This window comes from Propithecus coquereli, unplaced genomic scaffold (assembly GCF_000956105.1).
Source record: "Propithecus coquereli isolate 6110/MARCELLA unplaced genomic scaffold, Pcoq_1.0 Scaffold153, whole genome shotgun sequence".
In the NCBI taxonomy this organism is placed as follows: domain Eukaryota; kingdom Metazoa; phylum Chordata; class Mammalia; order Primates; family Indriidae; genus Propithecus; species Propithecus coquereli.
In genome coordinates, this window is record NW_012139747.1 from 1,961,784 (window position 1) to 1,975,885 (window position 14,102).

Consider the following 14,102-nt stretch of genomic DNA (forward strand, 5'->3'; position numbering starts at 1 on the left):
GCTGCAAGAATATGACTCAAAGGATATAAAAATTTCAAGCCTAACTTTTTAAAAAAGAAAAAGGATTTTTTTTTTCTATGCAGTTAAGTTTATTTTTCACAAAGGTCATGGCTAAATCTTAGGTTTATTTGCCATGGAACAGAACAGTCTAAATGAAGTACGCCTTTTACTCCTTAGTGAAAGGGAATGTTAGCAGATTTTTACAAGCACGACTTTAAATTCTTATACCACTACACATGCAGTTTCACTTTGTCTAGTTGTACCCTCCTTTACTCTCCTCTATACCCAGCTTTGCCAGTGTGTTTTGTTTGTTCGGTTTCACCTTTGGAGAGCTCAGGAAATGATAAAAAAAAGCAGGGACTTCCTGGACGAAATTCTCTTTGGGGCCTCTAAAGTGACTCACGACCAGTGTTGTCAGCATAAGCAAAGTGAGGTCTTTGCAAAGGGAAGGCAAGAGAGACTCACACCACTGACTCAGCTTTCCCCAAGGAGCCTTCAAATCCCCACTCAAGGGCCGGTCAGGTCCTGCCCAGCAAAGACCAGAAAGGGATTTCCAAAGGTTTGGAGTCTTAGAGCCAAGTGACCCAGATTCCTCCGGTCAAAAGAGAGTGAGGCATTCTGCGTTGGTGACTATGGAGGACGGAACTTCCTGTCAAGAACATGTTAGGGTGCTCTCCTGGAGATCCCAGTGAATGGAGGCCAAGGCCACCTGCTCCATGTTTCAGGAAAAAGCTCGTCTCTGAGCCCCTCTTGAGTACTCCTTTCTGCTATTACAGGATATTGTAGAGGAGAAAAGAAGAAAAGCAGGGATCCAGTCCTGGGAAGATAAAGGCTGGTTCATGTCGCTCACCAGCAGCAAATGTAGAAAGCTGGAGCTTGACATGAAGCTGGCAGACTCACTCTCTGTTCCACTCTTCTCCACTGTTTCTACACTCACCATTCCAGTCACCTTCCCCACCACTGTCCTTCCACCCCCTTAGCCACACGGTTGGCTATCTTGCAGCCAACTGGCCATCCTTTGGGCCAGTCTTTTTCAAAAGTACCTTAGCACATTTTATTGAAATATAACATACATTCAGAAAAGCATACGTATATCATAAGTTCAAGGCTCAATGCATTTTCATAAAGTGAACACACTCATGTAACCAACATCCATGACCAACGTGGAGGCTCATGAAGGAGCTTTCTGCGGTGATAGAAATGTTCTGTATATTGTGTAGCTTGATTGTCAAAACTCACTGAAGCATACACTCTTTAAAAAAGTAGAGTTCTTCATGTGTAAATTTTACCTCAATACAAAATAAATAAATAAGGCGATACCAGCACTTCCGAGCCCCTGTCCAGTGAAAGGTACTCATTCCTCACCAAGAATAATCAGTGTCCTGACTTCTACACTGGATTAGTGTTGTCTGATTTTGAACTTCAGGTAAACAGAATCATACAGCACATGCTCCTTGAGGTCTGGCATCTTTTGCTCGACATCATATTGTGAAATTCTTTCATATTGTTGCTTCCAGCTACAGATCATTCATTCTTGTCACTGTCTAGTATTCCAATGTGTGAATATACCACAGTTTTTATTTAACAATTCTACCATCGATGAGCATTTGAGCTGTTTCTAGATTGGGGCTTTTACAAATAGTGTTGCTCTGGACATTCCAGGGTGTGCTCATATACCCACATTTCTATGGGGAGTAGAATTAGAAGATCATAGGGTATGCACAGCTTTAGTAGATACTGCTCAATAGTTTTCCAAAGTGGTTATACTGGTTGACACGCTGTCTAGGAGTGTTTGAAGATTCTAGTTCTTTGACTAATCCTGATTCTACTCCATTCATTAAGTTTTGGGTTTTTTTTAATTTCAAAACAATTAGGGAACACAAATGTTTTTTGTTATGTGATAAATTGTATTATGCTGAAGTCAGGGCTCTCAGTGTACCTGTCACCAGAATAGCGTACATTGTACTCAGTAGGCAGATTTTTATTCCTCATGTCCCTCCCACCCTCTCTCCTTCTTAGTTTCCAATGTCCATTATTGCTCTTTATGACCACATGTATTTTTCATTTAGTTCCCACTTATAAGTGGGAACTAAATGTTATAAGTGATAACATGTGGTATCTGATTTTCCATTCCTGAGATACTTCACTTAGGATAATGGTCTCTAGTTCCATCCAAGTTGCTGCAAAAGACATTATTTCATTCCTTTTTATGGCTGAGTAGTATTCCATGGTACATATATATACCACATTTTCTTTATCCACTCATCAGTTGATGGGTACTTAGGTTGATTCCACATTTTTGCTTTGGTTAATTGTGCTGCAATAAACATTCAGATACAGGTATCTTTTTTATATAATGACTTCTTTTCCTTTGAGTAAATATCCAGTAGTAAGACTGCAGGATTGAATGATAGATCTAGTTTTCATTCTTTGAGGAATCTCCATACTGCTTTCCATACTGGTTGTACAAGTTTACATTCCACCAACAGTGTATAAGCATTCCCTTTTCATCATAACTGCACCAACATCTATTGTTTTTTGACTTTTTAATAATGGCAATTCTGACAAGGGTAAGGTGCTATATCATTATGGTTTTAACTTGCATTTCTCTGATAATTAGTGATGTGGAGCATTTTTTCATATGTTTTTTGGCCATTTGCCTATCTTCTTTTGAGAAGAATCTATTCATGTGTTTTGCCCACTTTTTGATCGGGTTATTTGTTTTTTTCTTGCTGATTTGTTTCAGTTCTTTGTAGATTTTGGATATTAGCCCTTTGTCAGATGTATAGTTTGTGAATATTTCCTCCCATTATGTAGGTTGTCTATTTTCTTTGTTGATTAATTCCTGTACAGAAACTTTTTAGTTTAATTAAGTCCAATTTATTTATTTTTGTTGTTGCTGTATTTGCTTTTGGGGTCTTAGTCATAAATTCTTTGCCTAGGCCAATGTCTAGAAGAGTTTTTCCTACATTTTTTTCTAGAATTTTTTATGGTTTCAGGACTTACATTTCAGTCTTTAATCCATCTTGATTTAATTTTTGTATATAATGAGAGATAGGGATCCAATTTCATTCTTTTGCATGTGATTTTCCAGTTTTCCCAATACCATTTATTGAATGGAGCATCCTTTTCCCAGTGTATGTTTTAGTCTACTTTGTCCAAAATCAGTTGGCCATAGCTATATAGTTTTATTTCTCAGCTCCCTCTTCTGTTCCATTGCCCTATGTGTCTACCTTTATACCAGTATCATTCTGTTTTGGTTACTATAATATAGCTTGTAGTATAATTTGAAGTCAGATAATGTGATGCCTCCAGATTTGTTCTTTTTGCTTAGGATCACTTTGGCTGTTTGGGGTCTTTTTTTGTTCCATATGAAGTTGAGGATTATTTTTTCTAGATCTATGAGAAATGACATTGGAATTTTTGGTGGGAATTGCATTGAATCTGTAAATCACTTTTGGCACTTTAACAATGTTGATTCTTCCAATCCATGAGCATGGGAAGTTTTTTCATTTGTTTGTGTCATCAATGATTTCTATCATCAAAGTTCTGTAGTCCTCCTTGTAGAGATCTTTTATCTCTTTATTTAAGTATATTCCTAGGTATTTTATTTTCTTTGTAGCTGTTGTAAATGGTATTGAGTTCTTGATTTGATTCTCAGCTTGATTGTTATTAGTATATAGAAATGCTAATTGATTTGTGTACATTAATTTTGTAACCTGAAACTTCACTGAATTTATTTATCAATTCTAGGAGTCTTTTGTTAGAGTTTTTAGGGTTTTCTAGGTATAAGATCACATCATCAGCAAACAGGGATAGTTTGACCTCCTCTTTCCCAATTTGGATGCCCTTTATTTCTTTCTCTTTCCTGATTGCTCTGGCTAGGACTTCTGATACTATGTTGAATAGAAGTGCTGACAGTGGTGTCTTGTTCCAGTTCTTAGGGGGAATGTTTTCAGTTTTTCCCCATTCAGTATAATGTTGGCTGTAGGTTTGTCATATATGGCTTTTATAATCTTGAAATATGTTCCTTCTATGCCTAGTTTGTTGAGGGTTTTTATCATGAAGGGGTGCTGGATTTTACTGGCTTTTTTTCCGCAATCTATTAAGATGATCATATGGTCTTTGTTTTTAATTCTGTTTATGTGGTGAATCACATTTATTGATTTGCATATATTGAACCATCATTGCATTACCAGGATAAATCCCACTTGATCATGGTGGATTATATTTTTGATATGCTGTTGAATTCAGTTTGCTAGTATTTTGCTGAGGATTTTTGCATATATGTTTATAAAGGATATTGGTCTGCAGTTTTCCTTTTTTGGTTGTGTCCTTTCCTAGCTTTGGTATCAAGGTGATACTGGCTTCATACAAGAGTTAGGGAGGATTCCTCCATCTTGATGTTATGGAATAGTTTCAGTAGAATGGGTGCCAATTCTTTGTAGTTCTGGTAGAATTCAGCTGTGAATACATGTGTTCCAGGGCTTTTGTTGTTGTTGTTGGGGGAGTTTTTAATTACCATTTGAATCTTGTGACCCATTATTGGTCTCTTCAGGATTTCTATTTCTTCCTAACTCAAGTTTGGGAGGTTGCGTGTTTCCAAAAATTTATCCATTTCCTCTAGATTTTCTAGTTTGTGTGTGGAAAAGTTTTTATAGTAATCATGGGTGATATTTTTTATTTCTGTAGTATCAGTTGTAATGTCTCCTTTTTCATTTCTGATTGAGCTTATTTGGGTCCTTTCTCTTCTATTTCTGGTTAATCTATCTAGAGGGCTATTGATTTTGTTTATCATTTCAAAGAACCAACTTTTGTTTCATTGATCCTTTGTATTTTTTTTTGTTTGTTTCCATTTCATTTAGTTCGGCTCTGAAGTTTGTTATTTATTTTCTTCTACTAGCTTTGGGCTTGGTTTGTTCTTATTCTAGTTCCTTGAGGTATGATGTTAAGCTGTTAATTTGTGATCTTTCTGTCTTCTTGATGTAAGCATTTAAGGCTATGAACTTCCCTCTTAATACTGCTTTTTCTGTATCCCATAGATTTTGGAAGCTCATGTCATTATTGTTTTTCAGTTCAAAAGATCTTTTATTTTCCATCTTAATTTCATCATTGACCCAGGAATGGTTCAGCATCTGGTTGTTTAATTTTCATGACTTTCTGTAGATTTAAGAGTTTCTCTTTGAGTTGATTTCTGGTTTTATTCCACTGTGATCTGAGAAGATACATGGAATGATTTTGATATTTCTAAACTTGCTTAGACTTGTACTGTGGGCTAACATATGATCTAGCTTGGAAAATGTTCCATGTGCTGATAAGAAGAATGTATATTCTGCAGTTTTGGGGTAGAATGTTCTCTAGATGTCTGTTAGGTCCATTTATTCTAGAGTCCTGTTGAAGTCCAGTGTTTCTTTGTTGATCTTCTGCCTCAATGATCTGTCCAGTTCTGTCAGTGGAGTGTTGAAGTCCCCAGTAATTATGATGTTGCTGTTTATTTCTTTGCTTAGATCTAGTAGTATTTGATTTATGAATCTTGGAGATCCTGTGTTAGATCCTGTGTTATATATATTTAGGATTGTTATATCTTCTTGCTGAATTGCTCTTTTTGTCATTATATGACCATCTTTGTCTTTTTTGTTTTTACCATTGCTGATTTAAAATCTATTTTATCTGATATAAGAACAGCTACAATGGACAATGTAAGCAAAGGGATAAAAATTCTAAGAAAGACTCAACAGCAACAAAAAAGGAATGCTAAAGATCAAAAACACTATAACAAATGAAGAATTTTTTCAATGGCCTTTTTGCTAGGGTGGATGTAACTTAAGGAAAGAATCTCCGAGCTTGAGAACATATCAACAGAAACCACCAACACTGAAAAGCAAAGACAAAAAAAGATTGAAAAAAACAGAACAGAATATCCAAGACCTGTGGGACAACAACAAAATGAGGAACATACATGTATTGGGAATAAAAGAAGAAAGAAAAAAACAGAAAAAATATTTTAAACAATAATGACTGAGAATTCCCCCCAAATTAGTGGCAAACATCAAACTACAGTATCAGGAAGCTCAGAGAACAATGAGCAGGATAAATGCCAAATGAACAAACAAATAAACAAACAAAAAACCCGTACACCTAGGCGTATCATCTTTGAACTACAAAAAAAAAAAAAAATTAAGCAAAAATCCTGAAAGAAGCCAAAGGGAAAAAATGCCTTACCTATAGAAGAGCAACGATAAGAAATACATCCAATTTCTCAGAAAACAAGCAAACAAGAACAGAGCGAGGTGAAATATTTAAAGTGTTGAGTGAGAAAAAACACCAACTTAGAATTACGTGCCCTGTGAAATTATCCCTCAGAAGTAAAGGAGAAATAAAGACTCTTTTCAGACAAACAAAAATTGAGGGAATTTATTGCCAGTAGACCTGCCTTGCATGAAATGTTAAAAGAAATTCTTTAGAGAGAAGGAAAATGATAAAGTTGAGAAACTCAGATCTCCATAAAGGAGGAACATCAGAAAAGGAATAAGTGAAGGTAAAATAAAAGCTTTTATTTTTCTTATTCTTGATTGATTTAACATAAAACAGGTTGTTTAAAATAATAACAATAATGTATTCAATTATGTATATATATTTTTATATATATGCTTATGTATAAATAAAATGAATGACAGCAATAATACAAGGGATAGGAGAAAAGAATTAGGATTATTTTGTTATTATAAGGTACTCACACTACCTGTGAAATCATATATTGACACTTGAAAGTGGACCCGGATTAGTTGTAAGTATACATTGCAAACTCTAGGACAACCACTTAAAACATTTGAAAAAGAAGTATAACTAATGTGCTAATAAAAGTGAGAAAATAGAATCATATAAAATGCTTAATTAAAACCACAAAAGGCAGAAAAAGAGTGCAAGGCAAACATAGGAACAAACAACAATGGCAAAAAATAGAAAACAGCAGCAAGTATGGTAGATATTAATCTAATTATACTCATAATCACTTTGAACATCAATGGTATAAATGTACTAATTTTTTTAGATTTATTTATTTTTATTGTGGAGCATAGCATACATACACAAAAGCATTTAAAAACAGATATTGTCAGAATGGATCAAGAACAAGACCCATATAATTGTATGTTGTCTACAAGAAATCCACTTTAATTATAAAGAAACATATAGAAAATAAAATGCATGAAGAAATATATACCATACTAACTCAATCAAAAGAAAGAAGTAGCTACATTAGTTTCAGACAGAGCAGATTTCACACTAAGGAAAGTTATCAGGAGTAAAAAGGTGTTTTATATAATAATAAAGCGTTCAGTTCTCCAGGAAGACATAACTATCCTTAACATTTATGCACCTAACAACAGAGCATCAAAATACATTATGATGCTGATGATAAACTGATAGAATTGCAAGGAGACATAGATGAATCTACTATTGTCATTGTAGATTTCAATATCCCTCTATCAGAAATGGACAGATCCAGCAGGGAGAAAATCAGTGAGGATACAGTTGAACTCAACAACACCATTAATCAACTGGATTTAATGGACATCTATAGACTATTTCATCCAAAAAAAGCAGAATACAAATTCTTCTCAAGCTTGCATGAACCATTCACCAAGATAGACCACATTCTGGACCATCAGACTTAATGATGAGAAACTCAAAGCTTTCCCACTAAGATTAGGCACAAAACAAGGATATACCCTCTCACCACCACTCCTTTTCAACATCATACTAGAAGTCCTAGTTAATGCAATAAAACAAGAAAAGGAAATTAAATGTATACAGATTGAGAAAGAACAAAGTTGTCCATTGACAGATGGCATGGTTGTCTACGTAGAAAATCTAAAACAATCAACAAAAAAATTCCTAGAACTAATAAGCAATTACTGCAGGCTTGCAGGATACAAGGTTAGTATACAAAAGTCAACCACTTTGCTATATATTAGCAATGAAAAAGGGGAATTTGAAATTAAAAACACAATAGAATTTATATTAATACCTCCCCAAAATGAAATACTTAGATATAGATCTAACAAAATATATACAAGATCTATATGAGGAAGATTACAGAATTCTGATGAAAGAAATCAAATAACTAGATAAATGGAGAGATATTCCATGTTAGGAAGACTCAATATTGTCAAGATGTCAGTTCTTCCCAACTTGATCTATAGATTCAATGCAATCCCAGTCAAAATCCCAGCAAGGTATTTTGTGGACATCAACAAACTAATTCTAAAGTTTATATGGTAGGCAAAAGATCCAGAATAGCCAACACAATATTAAAGGAGAAGAATAATGTCGGAGGACTCATGAATACCTGACCACAAGACATAATATAAAGCTACAGTAATCAAAATACTGTGATAATGGCAAAAGAATAGGCAAATAGATCAATGGTACAGAATGCAGAGCCTAAGAATAGACCCATACAGATATAATCAACTGATCTTTGCCAAAGAGAAAAGACAGCACAATGGAGAAAAGATAGTCCTTTTAATAAATGGTGTTGTAACAAGTGGGCGTCCACATGCAAAAAAAAAGTGAATAAGTGAATCTGGACAAAACTTTGCACCTTTTACAAAAATTAACTCAAAATGGATTATAGACCTAAATATGAAACACAAAACTATAAAACTCCTACAGGATAACATAGGAGAAAGATCTAGATGACCTTGAGTTTGGTGATGACTTTTTAGATGCAATACCAAAGGCATAATCCATGAAAAAAAATATTGATAAGCTGGACTTCATTAAAATTATAATTTCTATTCTGTGAAAGACACTGTCAAGAGAATACAAAGATAAACCCCAGACTGGGAGAAAATATTTGCCAAAGACATATATCAGATAAAGGACTGTTATCCAAAATATACAAAGAACTCTTAAAATTCAACAATAAGAACACAACCTGATTTTTAAATTGGGCCAAAAACTGTAACAGACATGTCACCAAAGAAGATATACAGATGGTAAATAAGCATATAATGTTCCACATCATATGTCATCAGAGAAATGCAAATTAAAACAATAATGACATACTACAACACATCTATCAGAATGGCCAAAATCCAGAACACTGACAACACCAAATTCTGGCAAGGATGTAAAGCAACAAGAACTCTCATGAATTGCTGGTGAGAATTCAAAATGGTACACAGACTTTGAAAGACAATTTGGTGGTTTATTACAAAACTAAACATACTTTTACCATAGAATCCAATAATCGTGTTTCTTGGTATTTACCCAAAGAAGTTGCAAACTTATGTCTTTACAAAAACTTGCACACGGATGTTTATAGCAGCTTTATTCATAATTAGCAAAACTCAGAAGCAACCAAGATGCCCTTCCACAAGTGAATGAATAAACTGTGGTACATCCAGACATTGGAAGATTATTCAGTACCAAAAAGAAATGTGCTACCAAGCCATATGTAGTCATAGAGGAAACGTAAATGTATATTACCAAGTGAAAGAAGCCAGTCTGAAGAGGTTTACATCCTGTATGATTCCAACTATATGACATTTTGGAAAAAGCAAAACCATGCATACAATAAAAAGATCAGTCGTTACCAGGGGTTTTGAAGAGAGGAATGACTAGGCAGAGCACAGGGCATTTTTAAGGCAGTGAAACTACTTTGTAGGATACTATAATGGTGGATCACTATACATATGTCCAAACCCACAGAACTGTACAACAGCAACAGTGAACCGTAATTTAAACTAGGGACTCTGGGTGGTGATGATGTGTCAGTGTAGGCTCATCAGTTGTAACAAACGTACCACTCTGGTAGAGAACATTGACCGTGGGGGAAGCTTTGTATCTCTAGGGGCAGGAGATATGTGGGAAATCTCTGTATCTTCTGCTCAATTTTATTATGAACCTAAAACTGCTCTAAAAAAAAAATAAGGTCTATTTTCCTTAAAAAAAAAGTGAATATTAGATAGGAAAAAAAATACTAATTGCGGAAAATCAAATAGGGTAAGAACACTAGACTATGAGCAACTGTTGGCTTCTGCTGCACGAACTCGAATGCACATCTGGCCGCGTGAGCCCGGCACGCCAGGTGTTTCTACTTCTAGTTGGAAGCTGGAAGTTACACAAGACTGAGCCCAGGCACACCAGGGGCAGGTGAGCCACGTCGTGTCTGGGTTCACAAAGGCCAAGGGTCGAGGAATGATCCTGATTTAATCCTACCAGGGAACAGTCGCCAGAGAGTGAGAGAAGAGAGCTAGATAAGGCCCAGCTTAGAGAAAAGAGAGAACGAAAGGAAAAAGAGAAAGGCCAAATGAACACTTGAAAAAGTATATTCCACACTCCGTCTCCTTTATTTGCCAAAATGAATAACAAAAAGGATCGGTTTTTAGAGTTCTAAGGTTGCTGTGATGCCTGAAGATATGAATGGGGTTGAGTTTTGGCTACAGGGAGAAGTAATTAATTCAAAGATTAATGCAAGTTAACCCTGCCCCACCACACACACACACACACACAAACACACACATACAAACTAACACACAGACACAGTGAGAGAGACCCAAGGACACCCAGACAACCTTCTCATCTCTGGGGCAGTAGCAGTAGGGCACCTGGCCATGGCTGGAGCATGGCTGAAGCAAGGAAGCTCTCTGAACGCACAGAGCCCACAGAGACCGTGCAGAGCTCTTCTGTTAATAGTAAACAGGGAGGAGGCCAGCACCCCTGGCACCACACAGAAAGAAGAAAGCAAAGGTAATTCTGAAAACCCCATCTAAGGATTGGGGCCTAGAGAGTCTGCCCAGCCTGCTTTTGGCAGGTGACCCCAGACCACGGAGTCAGAGTCTGGGGATAGCAGGTGGAGTTGTGGAGAAAGGAACCCCAAGTTCCCCTCCTATGGGAAGTGACCAATAACCAAGACCACTGGCCCCGTTAACCATGCCCTGCAGCGAGAGCCCCCACTCCTGCCCACAGCACTGCTGAGGGGCTCGCGGCCCTGAAAGAGCCCAGCATCTTGTCCTTTTCCCTGGAAATCCATGGAAAGGGTGGTAGAGAATGAGGTGAGCAAAATACTTCCTAAATTCCCGAGAGTTCAGACATCATTAGCAGAGTTCTGTGTGGTGTATGAGCTTCGTGTTTGAGGAGGTATGTTAACCCTAAAAGCACTGGCATCCTCCTCTGTTTTCAAACCCAAGGGCAGAATTTAGAGATAAACAGTACCAGCAGGGCTCAAGGCTGAAAACAAGAGAACTTAACTCTGGTTATTTTAAAGAGAAAGAAAGTAAGGATATTGGACAGATATTAGGCACTTTTAGAAAAACCTACCCAAATTCATAAAATCATATCAAATTCTATTAAAAATGGATAGTATATCTATTAGGATTAAGTTTGGCTACGGTAGGTGAGAGAAAAACAGGTAACTATGGCTTAAGTGAGATAGAAGTTTATTGCTTTCTATTGAAGAGAGAGTCTAGAGATTGATACTCCCAGGTAGGTATGGGATTTGGGTTCCTTCAATCTCACTGCTCCATATTTCTCTTCAGGCAACTTCTATTTCATGGTCTAAGATCACTGTCCAAGCTCCAGCCATCACATTCATATTCCAGCCAGCATAAAAGAAGGAGTGGGAAAGGACTTCCCAGAAGTTAAGGCACCATTTCTCTTTGCATCCCATTGAACAGAACTTAGTAATATGGCCACAACTAGTTGTAAGAGATGATGAGAAAAATCATCTTTATCTGGGGTAGTAGCCATGTGCCCCAGGTAAAAAAATAAGGATTTTTATGACAATAAAGAAGATTCTGGAAACAAAACTAGCAATTTCTTCCACAGGGGCCTAAATCATATGAATCCTGAGTGGCAACTTGTAGTCAAAATTTTTATGTCAAGTGAGGTCAGACCAAAAGCCCACCACAGCCTGCCGCCCCCAGCAGGGCCTTTTCTTTCTAGGTAAGTGGCGATTGCAGCTTGCATCCAAGGGGAGATATGCTCTGGGAAGGTCCAGAATTCTGCCCCCACAAGCGTCTAAAACCCTCTCAGCCCAGGCCTGTTGCCTGGAAGCCGCAGCCTAAGCACAGAGCCTTGGCGTGTTTTCTTTAACTCGATCCCGAACTCCTAGCCCAGAGCCTGGCAGGCACAGTGGGCTCTCAAAGAAATGTTTGTGAAGCTGATGAATGAGCTGCTACGTTCAATGGCCTCTCACATAAATGCCTAACTATTTTTCATGTGTATATAAATATTAAATATATTATTGAATTCATATCTTTTCTTTCCATGTGCATTTTCTTGGTGAATTTCTAAGTATGTATAGAGCAGGAAGAAGCAGCAGAGTCAGTTTTCTGGGCTAGTTTAAATCTTCCTGGTTTGAATCTCTTATTGGCCATGTGCTAGCTGTGTGACCTTGAGCAAGGTACTTAACTTCTCTGTGCCTTAGTTTCCTCCTTTGTAAAATATGGTTAGTAATGATACTGTTGTTCATGGGGTTGTGATGAAGAATTAATGATTTCACATTTATATTATATAAATTGTGGTATATCACTTAGAATAGTGATTGGCACAGAGTGTTAAATAAAATAAAATATTTTTTTTCAAGGCAAGAGTAAAATAAGTTTATTGAGGAGGGACAAGATAGGTTTACAGAGCAAGAGCAAGATATAGGTTCACAGAGCCGGAGCAAGATACGTTTGCCACAGACAACAAACAGATGCCCCTGTCCTAAGAAGAGGGCCCTGAAATAAAATATTAAAAGTATAAGCACCCTTTTGCAAAGTCATTTTATAATGTCACAAAGAGATTCTCCTCCTTAACAGAGCTGAAAAGCTGCAGCCTAGCCTAGATGATTTCCAATTTGGCAGCTCTTTAGGTTCAAGCATTTCTTAAAATTGCTCCACTCCCGAGAGTGAGTCAGCTCACTATCATCAAAGACAGTTTGTGATGCATCTCCTGGGTGTCCAGACCTAGCTTAAAGAGTTACATGTTGCTCTGAAAAAAAGAGGCAACCCCGCACCCTCCTTCCCTGGCCGTTTTCTTGGCTGATGGACCCAGTGCAGGCTCTGACTGTATTGCTCTCTCCAAATCCTCCACCTGCCAACTCACTTGCTTCATAGCATCTCAGCAGCTGACCATGTTGCAAACAGAGATCAATCCCCTTTGATGCCCAGCACCAGACGAGGTCCATATGAGGCTCTCAAACAAAGCTTTGGCTTTGTTTCTAAACAACTGAAGAAGAATTACAAAGAGGAAGAAGTATCCTATTTTCCCAAGCTCCCTTTTCCTGCTCAAACAGAGGGAAAGCCCAAGACCCAGGGAGGGACCCAGTGAGACAGAGACAGACTTTGAGAAGGAGACAGGAATAACTGCAAAGCTTAGATTACTTCCTAAAGGATGGGGGGGAGCGGGGATACGTGATCTTTATCTAATCAGACAGTCTACCCAGGAAGTCCCTGAGATCAAAGCAAGGGGCTTTTTATTTAGCACTGTGTCAACTTAAAAACAGTCCTGGCAAAGCCACAGATCTGGACAAGCTCACACCTCTCCCCACCCCCACCGCCCTGACCCGTCTCTCGGCATCTGAACCCTCTTAACATTCCATTTGGAATAAAACCCTGGGATGAAAAGAGTCCCTCGGATTACTGTAGGATGAGACACGTTGACAAAGCAAGGCAGAAAACGCCACAGTCCTTCCTGGCTTTCCAGAGCACTCTTGGGGAAGGCACCACCATTTCGCTTTTGTGCATAGATTCCCCACCACCCACTATTCCCCTGGGAGCAAAGGAGTCTCGAGGGGGAACAGTACAGAGCCACTTGTCACAGATGTTTTCCCAAACCTGCCAGGCATTGTGGCATGACATCTGGGAGGAAAAGCAGGCACTAAGGGAGAGCAATTGGACAGTGATGTGGAACAGAGGAAGGCAAGAGAGCAGAGCTATAGTCCCCAGATATTCCTTGGTCCAAAGGATGAGATGGTGGGTAGGGTTGGGTGGGGTACGTTCGTGTAAAGCAGGAGAGACATACTGAAGAAATAGGCTGAAGAAAAGACAGGGGCTGAGGAGACTGTAGACTGGTCCGAAGGGAAGGAGGTCACTTCTCAGAAATACTCA